General features: G+C 40.7%; 1 pseudogene; it reads right to left on the reverse strand.

Annotated features, from left to right (window-relative positions):
* Positions 1-900: 900 nt before the first annotated feature.
* LOC127658655 (epithelial-stromal interaction protein 1-like) overlaps positions 901-13,090 on the reverse strand; it is a 30,461-nt pseudogene continuing 18,271 nt past the window's right edge.

The raw sequence follows: 13,090 nt of genomic DNA on the forward strand, positions 1-13,090 counted from the left end.
AATCAGCAGATGTCTTTTCAGCTAATGTAGCCCCCATACCAGTCTTCTATTTTATTTTAAAATCAGAAGCTACGAGGAATTAAAGTAATGTCCTCATCTGGCTTTATGTGTTATAATGATAAATAGCGCAAGAATTAATGCGATTGCTCCGGAAGGTTGTAAAGTCGGGTTGTGTACGTTACGGTTTTGTCTCACCAGTGGTGATGGTCGGAATTGTGTATATCGTCGAAGGAATGAGGGCTACACTGAAGCCTGTACTCTGGAGCGGGATTGATTTGGAAGTGGAAGGTCCGTCATGGTCTGGGGCGGTGTGTCAGAGCATCATTGGACTGAGCTTGTTGTCATTGCAGGCAATCTCAATGCTGTGCATTACAGGGAAGACATCCTCCTCCCTCATGTGGTACCCTTCCAGCAGGCTCATCCTGACAAGACCCTCCAGCATGACAATGCCACCAGCCATACTGCTAATTCTGTGCATGATTTCCTGCAAGACAGAAATTTCAATGTTCAGCCATGGCCAGCAAAGAGCCCGGATCTCAATCCCATTGTGTACGTTTGGGACCTGTTGGATCGGAAAGTGAGGGCTAGGGCCATTCCAATGCCAATGTCCAGGAACTTGCAAGTGCTTGGTGGAAGAGTGTGGTAACATCTCACAGCAAGAACTGGCAAATCTGGTGCAGTCCATGAGGAGGAGATGCACTGCAGTACTTAATGCAGCTGGTGGCTACACAAGATTCTGACTGTTACGTTTGATTTTATATATATTTATTTTAATTTTATTTGTTTGTTTGGTCATTTTGAACCTTGAAAGATCCAGTACCCTTTCCCTTTTATAATTGTAATTATATTAAGCATTTAAGCCTTCACTACACAGGAAGATCTCAATAAAAATGTGCTCCGTTACACATCAAGCAGCTCGTACACTTGTTGGTAGTTGCCATTACACTGTTTGATGGTGTCCTCCAGCATATCTCGCTAATAGTATGGAAAGTTGTGCTGCAGTTTCATCACGACCCACATGTGGTCACAATCTACAATAAAAAACACAAAGAAATTGTAAATGCTCATCAATTTAGTTAATATCTACATTACACTACAGCACAATCATTTTACATTAGTGTTTCCATGATCAGAACGCTAAAAACAAGTAGGAGGCTGTCAAAAAATTATGAGGACAGTGGTAATTTCTTCCTAGAGAGGTATGTGGTAATTCGTTCCTAGAGAATTGAAATCCTGAGTCTGTGCAGCTATGCAGTGCAGAATTGACCTCCCTACTGGTTCATCTGGTTCATGGAGCAGGAGAGACAGGGTGGGAGAAGTTGTCTCCACCGCAGTGCTTCTGCCAGCCTGTTCCGCAAAGAGAACCATCCTGATCCCACACTAAACCACACGCTAATGGACAGATGTCCCATATACACAAATCCCAGGAATGCTGGACAATTGGGAAGGCCGTCTTTAAACACAAAAGCCCCAAAGATTGCCTTAGAAAATAAATGTGTCTTTCAATGTATTTACTGTATGCATATGACAAAAAAAAAAAAAGACTACAGCCCATATATATACTGTATATATTTATATATACAACAGTTAGCTCCAGTCCTCAAATCTGATTGGACGAGAAATGTTCCATGAGCAATGTTTCAGAACATCAGCTCTCGTACACGTCACTGTTTCCATCACTCTGCTTGTGTTTGTGCCATTCTAAAATAAAGTGTAAGACATACCTGTCAACACTCCCGTTTTTCATGGGAGTCTCCTATATTCACACCCATCACCCGCCCCCCTCCCATTTTGTTATTTCTCCCGGGAAACTCCCGTAATTTGTATGGTTTGTATGCCCAAACCTCGTTATATGAATAATCACATCAATATATTATTCCAAGCTTGTACAGTTGCTAGCTCTTGTATGAAATGCATCCTACTCACACAATCGACACAGCATACACATTTCAACCCATTTGTGACCTCAACCTGGCAACCTACAACCCATTTGTGCTGTTGATATCTGCGCAGGTAGTAGACGTGAGAAGTTGAATCAAGCATCGCTGGTAGATGTGAGGAGAAGACTCAGGTGGTGCTCAGGTGAAAAACTAAATATACATGTAAATTTAACAACATCTGGATGGAAGAATTTAATTTCATATCTCGAAGCCATTTTGACAATGCCCACACCTTTTGCAATGTGTGTCGCAATGGTTTTAATATCGGACACGGTGGGGAAAATGCCGTTACTCAGCACATTAAATCAAAACAGCACAATTTGTATGTATTTAGCCTGACTCTGCCATCCAGCACATCCCCACTGCTCAGAGGTCTCCTGGATTTTGGTTCCCAAATGCTGACGGGTATGGTGTAAGGGCAGTGCAGATTTGTGAAAAGCTATGTGTGTCTCTTTTTTTTTTTAAATGTGACATTGCAGATTTTAGCCAGCAGGTGGCAGCAAAATAATTTTTTTTTTGTAAATTATTCAGCTGAGGTGACCTGCTTCACCAGTCAGTATTTTCATTCATCGGATTTCTGGGATTGCTACTTCAATACTAAAGCTGGGAAATAGCTTTAAACAAACAATTTCAGCATTAAGGCTCATCACAGCTGAGAGACAAAAACAGACGAATTAATAACACAAACTCAAGACGCTTACCTCTTACCGCAGTTTCCCCATTGTAGAAAACATACTGTTCAAAATGGCGGAGAAGATTGCGGTTTCTGTAGTAAAAGACTATTGTTCACCAGCTTCTGCGAAATAGGGAGGAACACCCCTGCACAGACAGCTTTTTCCACAGAGAAAATAGGATGCATTTGACCAAAATTGCATTATCTACAACAGGTGATCACACGCGCTCAACCTCTCTCTCTCTCTCTCTCGCTCTCTCTCTCTCTCTCTCTCTCTCACTCACTCTCACACACACACACACATGCCCTTGTTTCTTCAATATCTTGTTAGAAACAGTCCAAGCCGTGATATGAGTTCTAAAGTGAAGTTTTTAAGAGGTCTGGATGCATCATTTGGTTTGAACCAGCAGCTTCAGATTCTGATCTGTCACGTAAGAAAGTAGTTCCATGCCCAAAAACTTTTGTGACTGCACTAAGTTTTACCTAATTTTTTAAAATGCGCTCATCCACTGAATTGTTGTACATAAGTAATATCACACTCGCAGTCATCCAAAATCAGCACTGCTGTGATTACCTACTGCACTCAGCCTCGGCTGAATAACAGCAGTGCTGGTATAGGGCCAAATTGCACTCTTGCTCATGTGATATACTTAATATACCTGTGCACCCTTTGATACAGGTGCATTCTTGAGGCCTTTGGGGTCAAATTTGATAATAACAATAACTGTAATTTTGTACCATAATCATGGATTATTTTTTAAACAAATGTAATAACACTAATTTCACTCATTTAAAAACTCTAAAGTTGTCAGTTTTTTGAGGGGATGTGGTATTATTATATTTTATAAGCTTATTTACTTCTAAATTACAAACTACACATAAAATAAGAACACATTTATGACACATTTATGTCACATTCACTTCATTGAAGATCTACATTTCTCAGTTTAATTTAGGGAGAAAATATGAAAAAGCTGTCATGCATTAGGGCAGATTGCTTCCAACTTTTCATTTAAAATGACCTGAAATGATACAATTATAACCAGTAGATTGCTGCAGAGATCCACTCATTTGCCTGGTTGTAGCAAACTGATTTAAATTTTTTTTTGGTTTGAGGTGTTTTGAAGGGTAGTTTTTGCAATGATGCCACATTATGATTACAAACCATGTTACAAAGAGAAGACTTAGAGTAAAATCTATGTTACCTATCATTTATTTCAAACATACCAATTAAATAAATGAAAAGAATAAATAATGTGGCAGGGCGGAGGGCGGGGCCGGGTCGTGATGCTCTGCAGTCGACCTTTATCCCTCTAGGAGGCTTAATTAGCCTAATACGGGACCGGGTGTGTAGGATCACGACCCGGCCCCGCCTCCACCCTGCCACAAATTAATAAACATTTTAATAAAACCAACAGCAATAAACAGAATTTAATAGGAAAGTCACCAAAACTCATGCCACTGAGATGAAGGAAACCATGTTTTTTATATAAGCAAATTAATAAAGGGTCACTTTTGACCCCAAAGCAACATAAGGGTTATATATACACTGGCGGCCAAAGGTTTTGAATAATGTACAGATTTTGCCCTTATGGAAAGAAATTAGTACTATTAATCACCAAAGTGGCATTCAACTGATCACAATGTACAGTAAGGACATTAATAACATGAAAAACAATTTGAAAAAAAAAAAAAAAAATATTCTTAAACTACTTCAAAGAGTTTTGCAGATTCTTGGCATTCTAGCTGTCAGTTTGTCCTGATACTCGGATGATATTTCACGCCACGCTTCCTGTAGCACTTGCCATAGATGTGTCTGTCTTGTCAGTCACTTCACACGCACCTTACAGTCTAGCTGATCCCACAAAAGCTCAATGGGTTTAAGATCCATAACACTCTTTTCCAATTATCTGTTGTCCAATGTCTGTTTCTTTGCCCAATCTAACCTTTTATTTTAGTTTTTCTGTTTCAAAAGTGCCTTTTTCTTTGCAATTCTTCCCATAAGGTCTGCACCCCCGAGTCTTCTCTTTACTGTTGTACATGAAACTGGTGTTGAGCGGGTAGAATTCAATGAAGCTGTCAGCTGAGGACATGTGAGGCGTCTATTTCTCAAACTAGAGACTCTTGTGTACTTATCCTCTTGTTTAGTTGTAAATCTGGACCTTCCACATCTCTTTCTGTCCTTGTTAGAGCCAGTTGTCCTTTGTCTTTGATGACTGTAGTGTAGTGTACACCTTTGTATGAAATCTTCAGTTTTGTACCAGTTTTTTTTTTTGACAATTTCAATCATTGTATAGCCTTCATTCCTCAAAAGAATGATTGACTGATTAGTTTCTAGAGAAAGTTGTTTGACATAATTTTGACCTTAAGACTTGCAGGTCTATTGCATACTGTGGCAACTCAAAAACAAATACAAAGACAATGTTAAGCTTAATTAAATGAACCAAATATCTTTCAACTGTGTTTTATTATAATGTGATATAATTGTTTATAACTATATAACAACTTCCCCAATTGATTTTATAGTATCAAATTAGCAATATAGCATGATTACTCAAGGATAAGGTGTTGGAGTGATGGCTGCTGGAAATGAAGCCTCTCTAGATTTTCTTTTTACATCAGTAATGTCCTGACTATACTTTGTGATAATTTGAATGCCACTTTGGTGAATTAAAGTACCAATTTCCTTCCGAAACAGCAAAATCTCTACATTGTTCCAAACTTTTGGCCGCCAGTGTATATATATATATATACACTCACCTAAAGGATTATTAGGAACACCATACTAATACTGTGTTTGACCCCCTTTCGCTTTCAGAACTGCCTTAATTCTACGTGGCATTGATTCAACAAGGTGCTGAAAGCATTCTTTAGAAATGTTGGCCCATATTGATAGGATAGCATCTTGCAGTTGATGGAGATTTGTGGGATGCACATCCAGGGCACGAAGCTCCCGTTCCACCACATCCCAAAGATGCTCTGTTGGGTTGAGATCTGTTGACTGTGGGGGCCATTTTAGTACAGTGAACTCATTGTCATGTTCAAGAAACCAATTTGAAATGATTCGAGCTTTGTGACATGGTGCATTGTCCTGCTGGAAGTAGCCATCAGAGGATGGGTACATGGTGGCCATAAAGGGATGGACATGGTCAGAAACAATGCTCAGGTAGGCCGTGGCATATAAACGATGCCCGATTGGCACTAAGGGGCCTAAAGTGTGCCAAGAAAACATCCCCCACACCATTACACCACCACCACCAGCCTGCACAGTGGTAACAAGGCATGATGGATCCATGTTCTCATTCTGTTTATGCCAAATTCTGACTCTACCATCTGAATGTCTCAACAGAAATCAAGACTCATCAGACCAGGCAACATTTTTCCAGTCTTCAACTGTCCAATTTTGGTGAGCTCTTGCAAATTGTAGCCTCTTTTCCTATTTGTAGTGGAGATGAGTGGTACCCGGTGGGGTCTTCTGCTGTTGTAGCCCATCCGCCTCAAGGTTGTGCGTGTTGTGGCTTCACAAATGCTTTGCTGCATACCTCGGTTGTAACGAGTGGTTATTTCAGGCAAAGTTGCTCTTCTATCAGCTTGAATCAGTCGGCCCGTTCTCCTCTGACCTCTAGCATCAACAAGGCATTTTCGCCCACAGGACTGCCGCATACTGGAAGTTTTTCCCTTTTCACACCATTCTTTGTAAACCCTAGAAATGGTTGTGCGTGAAAATCCCAGTTACTGAGCAGATTGTGAAATACTCAGACCGGCCCGTCTGGCACCAACAACCATGCCACGCTCAAAATTGCTTAAATCACCTTTCTTTCCCATTCTGACATTCAGTTTGGAGTTCAGGAGATTGTCTTGACCAGGACCACACCCCTAAATGCATTGAAGCAACTGCCATGTGATTGGTTGATTAGATAATTGCATTAATGAGAAATTGAACAGGTGTTCCTAATAATCCTTTAGGTGAGTGTATATATAATGTTGAATCTGATATTGCTAGATTTGATGGTATAGTTAAACAGAGATCCCTTCCAGTAACTCCGATTAAGACCGTGTACACACTTTGTGTTCATACAGCATCATTAGCCAGGGCAGGTCCTTTCTCTGCCATGAGTAAGCCGAACCGCAGCTGGGCAAGGGACATTCTGAGACTGCTTTTGGTTCTGAAACAAATACGTCTAGCATTTGTGGTAATCAGAGACAGAGCAGTGAGTTTGAGAATTGGAGGACCAGGCTGACCCCAAACCTCAGCGGAGAATGAAACACTTGCAGTGATTCAGACACAAGTGATGCTGAACACACAAACAAAATGTGTCATTAGGCATCTGAGAAGATATGCAGACGCTTTCGAGGTGTGTCACATTAGTCCCACACCATCACACATCAGTCCACGGGCTCTGCACACAGATGGAAAAAATGGATGATACAGCAACACCTCTTGGCGAAAAAAAAATGTGAAGAACTCCACATATGGAGCATTCAGTCTGAATCACACTACACATCATTTACAAATCCCATTAAGGAGTCTAAAACAATATGTATGAATCATGCTAGTTTCATGCCTGTTTGTCAGAATAAAAAATGGTTCCTGATACACTGGCAATATTTGGAATGGAACACTAGTCTACTACTTACAGCATACTGTGTATTATCTACTGTATACTACTGCCTACTATTAGTAATAGAATGCGAAATTTGGCTTTACACAATAAAAAGTATTTAATTCATTGTTGTCATGTTGTTCATTGTTGACATGACCTCATGACATGACGATATAAGACAATGCTGATAATCGAGGTTCATTTGTTACACAAGAAATTTAGGATAGAGTTTAGAATGGCATTCTACCATAGAAGTATACCGTAGCATAGTGTACTGCCATATAGTATGGTAGTATGCCATTCGGAACCCAGCCATGGAAAATCAAGTTTAGTACATTGCATTACTGGATGCAGTATTACACACAATGTGCTCTGTTGTATTCTGTCCAATTTGGGAAATGTATCAGGAGAAACTTGCACAGGACACATACTGAATTCTTCAGAAATAGTAGTATAGTAGCGTGCTATTCTGGCCACTGTTATTCTTAAATACTACATTAATTTAGCTTAGGACGGCATTATTTTTATGTTTATTTTTTTTTTTTTATTGTAGTCTAATTAGTGTGTCGATCATTAATCCACACTGAAGCAGTGCAATTTTGAAGACAGCATGGTGTGTATCCAAGTAATGATCCAGGCTGGATCTCAACGAGCAAACCAGTGTTTTTGTAGCAGTTACTCCTAGAAACATTCAGACATGAGATTAATCTGACCGTTGACAGAGAGGAATGCCAATAATTCAAACATATCCAAGACCACATGGGTTACCACATACCCACTCTGCAGCAGGCAATTTGGACCTCAAAACAATCTAAAGCTGAAAACATGTCAAGCGTGCATTTCGCTGCGAGTGAATTTGCCTCTTACTGGCACATAATCAACATTAACTTCTCATAGAGCAGGCAGTTTGTATATACAAAGGTATCTAAGTGCATCACATGTCTGGCATGCTGGGACAGTTTTATTTACACAATGTGCTATGCTGTCCGACTATGAAAAGAAGCATGGGTGAGAGATCTGTGCAATATTATATGCACGTGGAGGTTTTGTAACTCAAGAAGTCTACGCAATGGAGAAATTTTGGGAGGTGTTGTGAAATATAACAGACCTAAACACACAGAGTGTCGTGGCTGGTGCATATAAATCTTGGTTAAGACTCACCATCCTCCTCCTCTGCACTGTCTGTATGGAGCTGCGATGGGTTGGGTACTGGTGATAAGTCTGGACTCTGAGTTTCTTGATAATCCAGCCAGAAGTTATTTCTCTCTAGTGTTTGTGACACGGGTTCAGAAACCCCACCTGAGCCACTCGCCTGCAGATGGTCTAGGAAGGCCAAGTTCACCCTGAAGAGAGCTTTACATTATCAGAACATTTCATGACTTGTTCTCATGCAAAGCAATGGAATACTTCTTGCTTAGTACATATTTCTCTGGGCAGCTGATTAACTCTGACAGTCATGGATTTCTATGCGGTCTTTTAGGATTAGGTGTCCATACCACCAGCGGTCAGCTCTTCTTCCTGTCCTCCTCCTGTTGTTTTGCCTCCAAAATTTAGCTCTGGAAATAACAAGTTAATAAAGAATTATCCTCTAAAATAAATAAATCATTCTTCTACTTTCAGAGTGGTTCTAATGTCCACATAGAAAATCTGGAATTATAAATCGAATTTAAACCTGAAGTTTAGAGGACTTTTAAAAATGTAAAAGAAAGAAATGTTATTACTTAAAATGAAGAAATATTTAAGATTCTGCACTTTTACTAGATCAATAATCAAATAAGCACATTTGTGAAATTTACAATGTGGAGAGCATTTCCAAAAAGGACAAAAACCATTCTAGTGTGGATGAGAGGCCTAAATTAATTACTTTTAAGTTCATGGGGTTACACACAGGAATGGACTGGAAAGAGAAATCGGCCCAGGATTTTACATGGCAACTGGCCCAACTGTTAAGCGGGGGGGAGGGGGGCATGTTCGCTGTCCTTTTCTGCATATCGCGGTGCAGAAAAGAGAAGTAATTAGGAATTTGTATTGGATTACTTTTAAATTAATTTACCCAACACTGTCCACTGACAAAGTACAGCTGTAATTAATTGTAATAGGGCTGATTAATTCCATGAACCTATCGCAATCACAAAGTGAATGCTTTTCCACTTGACCATTAAGTCATATTATCGAGCTGATCTAAATATTATCCACCTACGAAAAATTACCTACAAAATCCTTTGAATGACAGTGTCAGATGTAGGAATATTTTGATCAAATGAAATACTGTTAGTACACACCTGATCTCAGGATCAATATATCACACTAATCACAGCTTATTTATTAAAATAGTAAAGATTCTTTGAAATTTTTGTGGAAAAACCTAATTAATGTTCATATGCAAAGCCTTTGCGGTTTTGTAAAATACCAGTCCAGTTCTCTTCCATGTACCAATTCTCAGAGCATGCTGAGATAACACGGCTCATCGGGTTTTGCACAAACTTGGGAAGACCATGTCAGTTCGAGTTCATGCTGTCATTAAATCAAAAGAGGGACGTACCAAACTATTCAATAAAATTGTCATGCTGATCATATATTTTGATCATGTAAAACAAAAAGTGGACACAGGGAGACTTTTGAACCCTACTGCATGCAATGTGATTCGAGGTCTGTTGCTTTAACAGTTTAATTGCATATTAAAATAAACAACAACATCAAGATGATAGGACACATTGACCTCTCTGTTCTTGATAATTATCAGCAAAGTTAAGTTCATTTTTGACAGACAGAAAAGCATTCAAAGCGACAAAAATACCATTATACAGCCAGCTAGAAAACACTAACACTATCCCATCCATGACTACGTCTGTAAGAGGTAATGTTTGGGCAGGAGGAGGCAATTTATTATAAATGCCTCTTTTTGTGTTGAATCAAAAACATGCTGTTTTCGTGTGTCTATTTAAATGCAAATGAGCTGCTGCTCCCCGCCCCGACATAGCTCTGGTCTCCGTGAATACAGTCAGAGACAATGGTAACTTTAGCTGCATTAGCTGTGGAATCAACTAACAAGCACATTCAGAAAGGCCATTTGCCTTTCACAAAATATAAAGTGCAACTTGCATCTTCAGGATATAAAGCTGGAACATGAACAGTTGGTACTGATCCATGCTTGAGAATAATTTTTTTAAATCCTTTTTATGTTTTGGGGTGCATTGGGGCAACTTGTCCACTGCGTTTTCAATGGCTCTGATGCCAAGAGTACATGAAGACTTTTATGTTTGCTTTTATAGCCAACAACCAAACACTTATGATGCTTACGAAGCTGAGACATTATTCTTCTCACTGTATCTGCTCCAGTGTGGAAAAAAATAAAGTCAAGATGGCGCTGAGTATGGCTGCTGCGTTGTGCGCTCCGACACAACATTGCAGATTTTTTATTTTTTTTTGTTTGTTTTTTGTCTTGGATGTTGTCTGCCTTATTGTGTATGACAGACAAATGCTTTTGGACATTGGTTCTGCAATTGCACACCGAAAACTTCAATTTTCTCAATGCCGACCCGCTGTTTACAAACACGCCAGCGGAGCCCTTTGTCTGGGCTGCCCAGCCACGGAAACGCAGAATGAATAGCCGGCGTTCTCATCATAGTAAGACGTTGTGCAAATCGACCCGCGCTACCTAGTACTCTATTGGCAAATATTCAGTCTCTGGACAACAAGCTCTGCAAGCTGAGAGTGCGGATCTCTTTCCAACGAGAGATGAGTGACTGCTGCATTATCTGCCTTACAGAAACCTGGATGTCTGCAGAGATTCCAGACTCAGACATCGAACCCGCGGGGTTCTCCGAGCACCGAGTGGACAGAGTGAAAGACCTCTCAGGTAAAAGCAGAGGTGGTGGTGTATGTTTTATGATCAACAAATCCTGGTGTGATTAGAGGAACATATATTTTATCAGGTCTTTCTGCTCTCCTGATCTGGAATTTCTCATGCTTCTGTGTTGACATTCTGGCTACTGAGGGAATTCACAGCGGTCATTATCACTGCCGTGTACATCCCCCCACAAGCCGACACAGACCGGACACTCAAGGAACTGTATGGGAGTATAAGTGAGCAGGAAACCGCGCATCCTGAGGCCGCATTCATTGTGAACGGGGACTTTAACTAAGCCAATTTGAAATCAATCGCACCAAAATACCACCAACATATCAGCTTCAACACAAGAGGTTTTGGACCATTGCTATTCTCCTTTCCGGGATGGCTACAAATCCCTCCCCCGCCCACCATTTGGCAAATCAGACTACTCTTCTGTTCTGCTTCTTACAGGCAGAAACTGAAACAGGAAGCCCCCAACCTCAGAATGATCCAGTGCTGGTCAGACCAATCAGACTCTATACTACAAAGCTGTTTTGATCACGTGGACTGGGAGATGTTCTGGTCCGTCTCTGATGACGACATCGAGGTTTACGGAAACCATGGGTTAATAGCGATGTTCGCGTGGCACTTAATGCGCGGACCTCCGCTTTTAATTACGGGAACGCGAAGGAGCATAAACAAGTCCGTTATGCCCTCCGTAACTCTATCAGAGCACCAAAACGCCAGTACAGGCACAAGATTGAAGGACAGTTCAACACCAGCAACGCTAGAAGCATGTGGCAGGGAATTAACATCATCACAGGCTACAAAGGGAATAAAAACTCTGCCGTGAACACCACTGCCTCTCTCCCGGATGAGCTAAATACCTTTTATACTCGTTTCGAGGGAAGTAACACCACCCTCGCGGAGAGAGCACTCGCGGCTGAAGCTAAAGAGGTTGGTTCACTCTCCGTCTCTGTTGTGGATGTAACCTGATTATTCCGGTAGGTGAACATCCGTAAAGCCGCGGGTTCAGACGGCATTCCGGGCTGCGTCATCAGAGCGTGCGTGAACAAACTGGTTGGTGTTTTTATGGACATTTTCAACCTGTCCCTCTCCCTGTCTGTAGTCCCCACATGCTTCAAAATGTCCACCATTGTGCCTGTACCGAAGCAAGCTACAATCACTTGCTTAAATGACTGGCGTCCTGTTGCTCTGACCCCCATCATCAGCAAATGCTTTGAGAGGCTAATCAGAGATTACATCTGCTCTGTGCTGCCCACCTCACTGGACCCATTGCAGTTTGCATACCGCAACAAATGCTCCACTGATGATGATATTGCATCTACACAACACACTGCTCTCTCCCACCTGGAAAAAAAGAACACATATGTGAGAATGCTGTTTGTAGACTACAGCTCAGCATTCAACACCATAGTGCCCTCCAAGCTTAATGTGAAACTCCGGGCTCTGGGCCTAAACAGCTCGCTGTGCAGCTGGATCCTGGACTTCCTGTCTGTTGCTCTCACTGCTACCATCAGGCAGGCGATATCACAGCATCAGGACCCGCACCAGCCGACTACATGACAGCTTCTTCCCCCAAGCAATCAGACTTTTGAACACTTGAACTCTCATGATCAGTATACATCAGCACTGCACTTTATTATTCTTACACTGGACTGTCATAAATTATATTCTCTTTACAATACAACCTACTTTATATTTTTTTATACACATTATATACTTTTTTTATTTTATGTGTATTCTATATTATGTGTATGTGTATTCTATATTGTGTATATTGTTTACTGTACATTGTATATTATTATTGTGTTGTGTAAGTATGTGTACATCTGATATGTAAATTGTGTTGTGTAAATCTGATGTTTATTGTAAATTGGTATATGTCTCGTCACTGTCATGACTGCTATGTTGCTTGGAACTGCACACAAGACTTTCACCCACTGCTGCACTTGTGCATATGGTCGTGTGACAAATAAAGTTTTGATTTGATTTTAAATGGCAGACTGTGTGTAGATCA

Source organism: Xyrauchen texanus, chromosome 18 (genome assembly GCF_025860055.1).
Source record: "Xyrauchen texanus isolate HMW12.3.18 chromosome 18, RBS_HiC_50CHRs, whole genome shotgun sequence".
In the NCBI taxonomy this organism is placed as follows: domain Eukaryota; kingdom Metazoa; phylum Chordata; class Actinopteri; order Cypriniformes; family Catostomidae; genus Xyrauchen; species Xyrauchen texanus.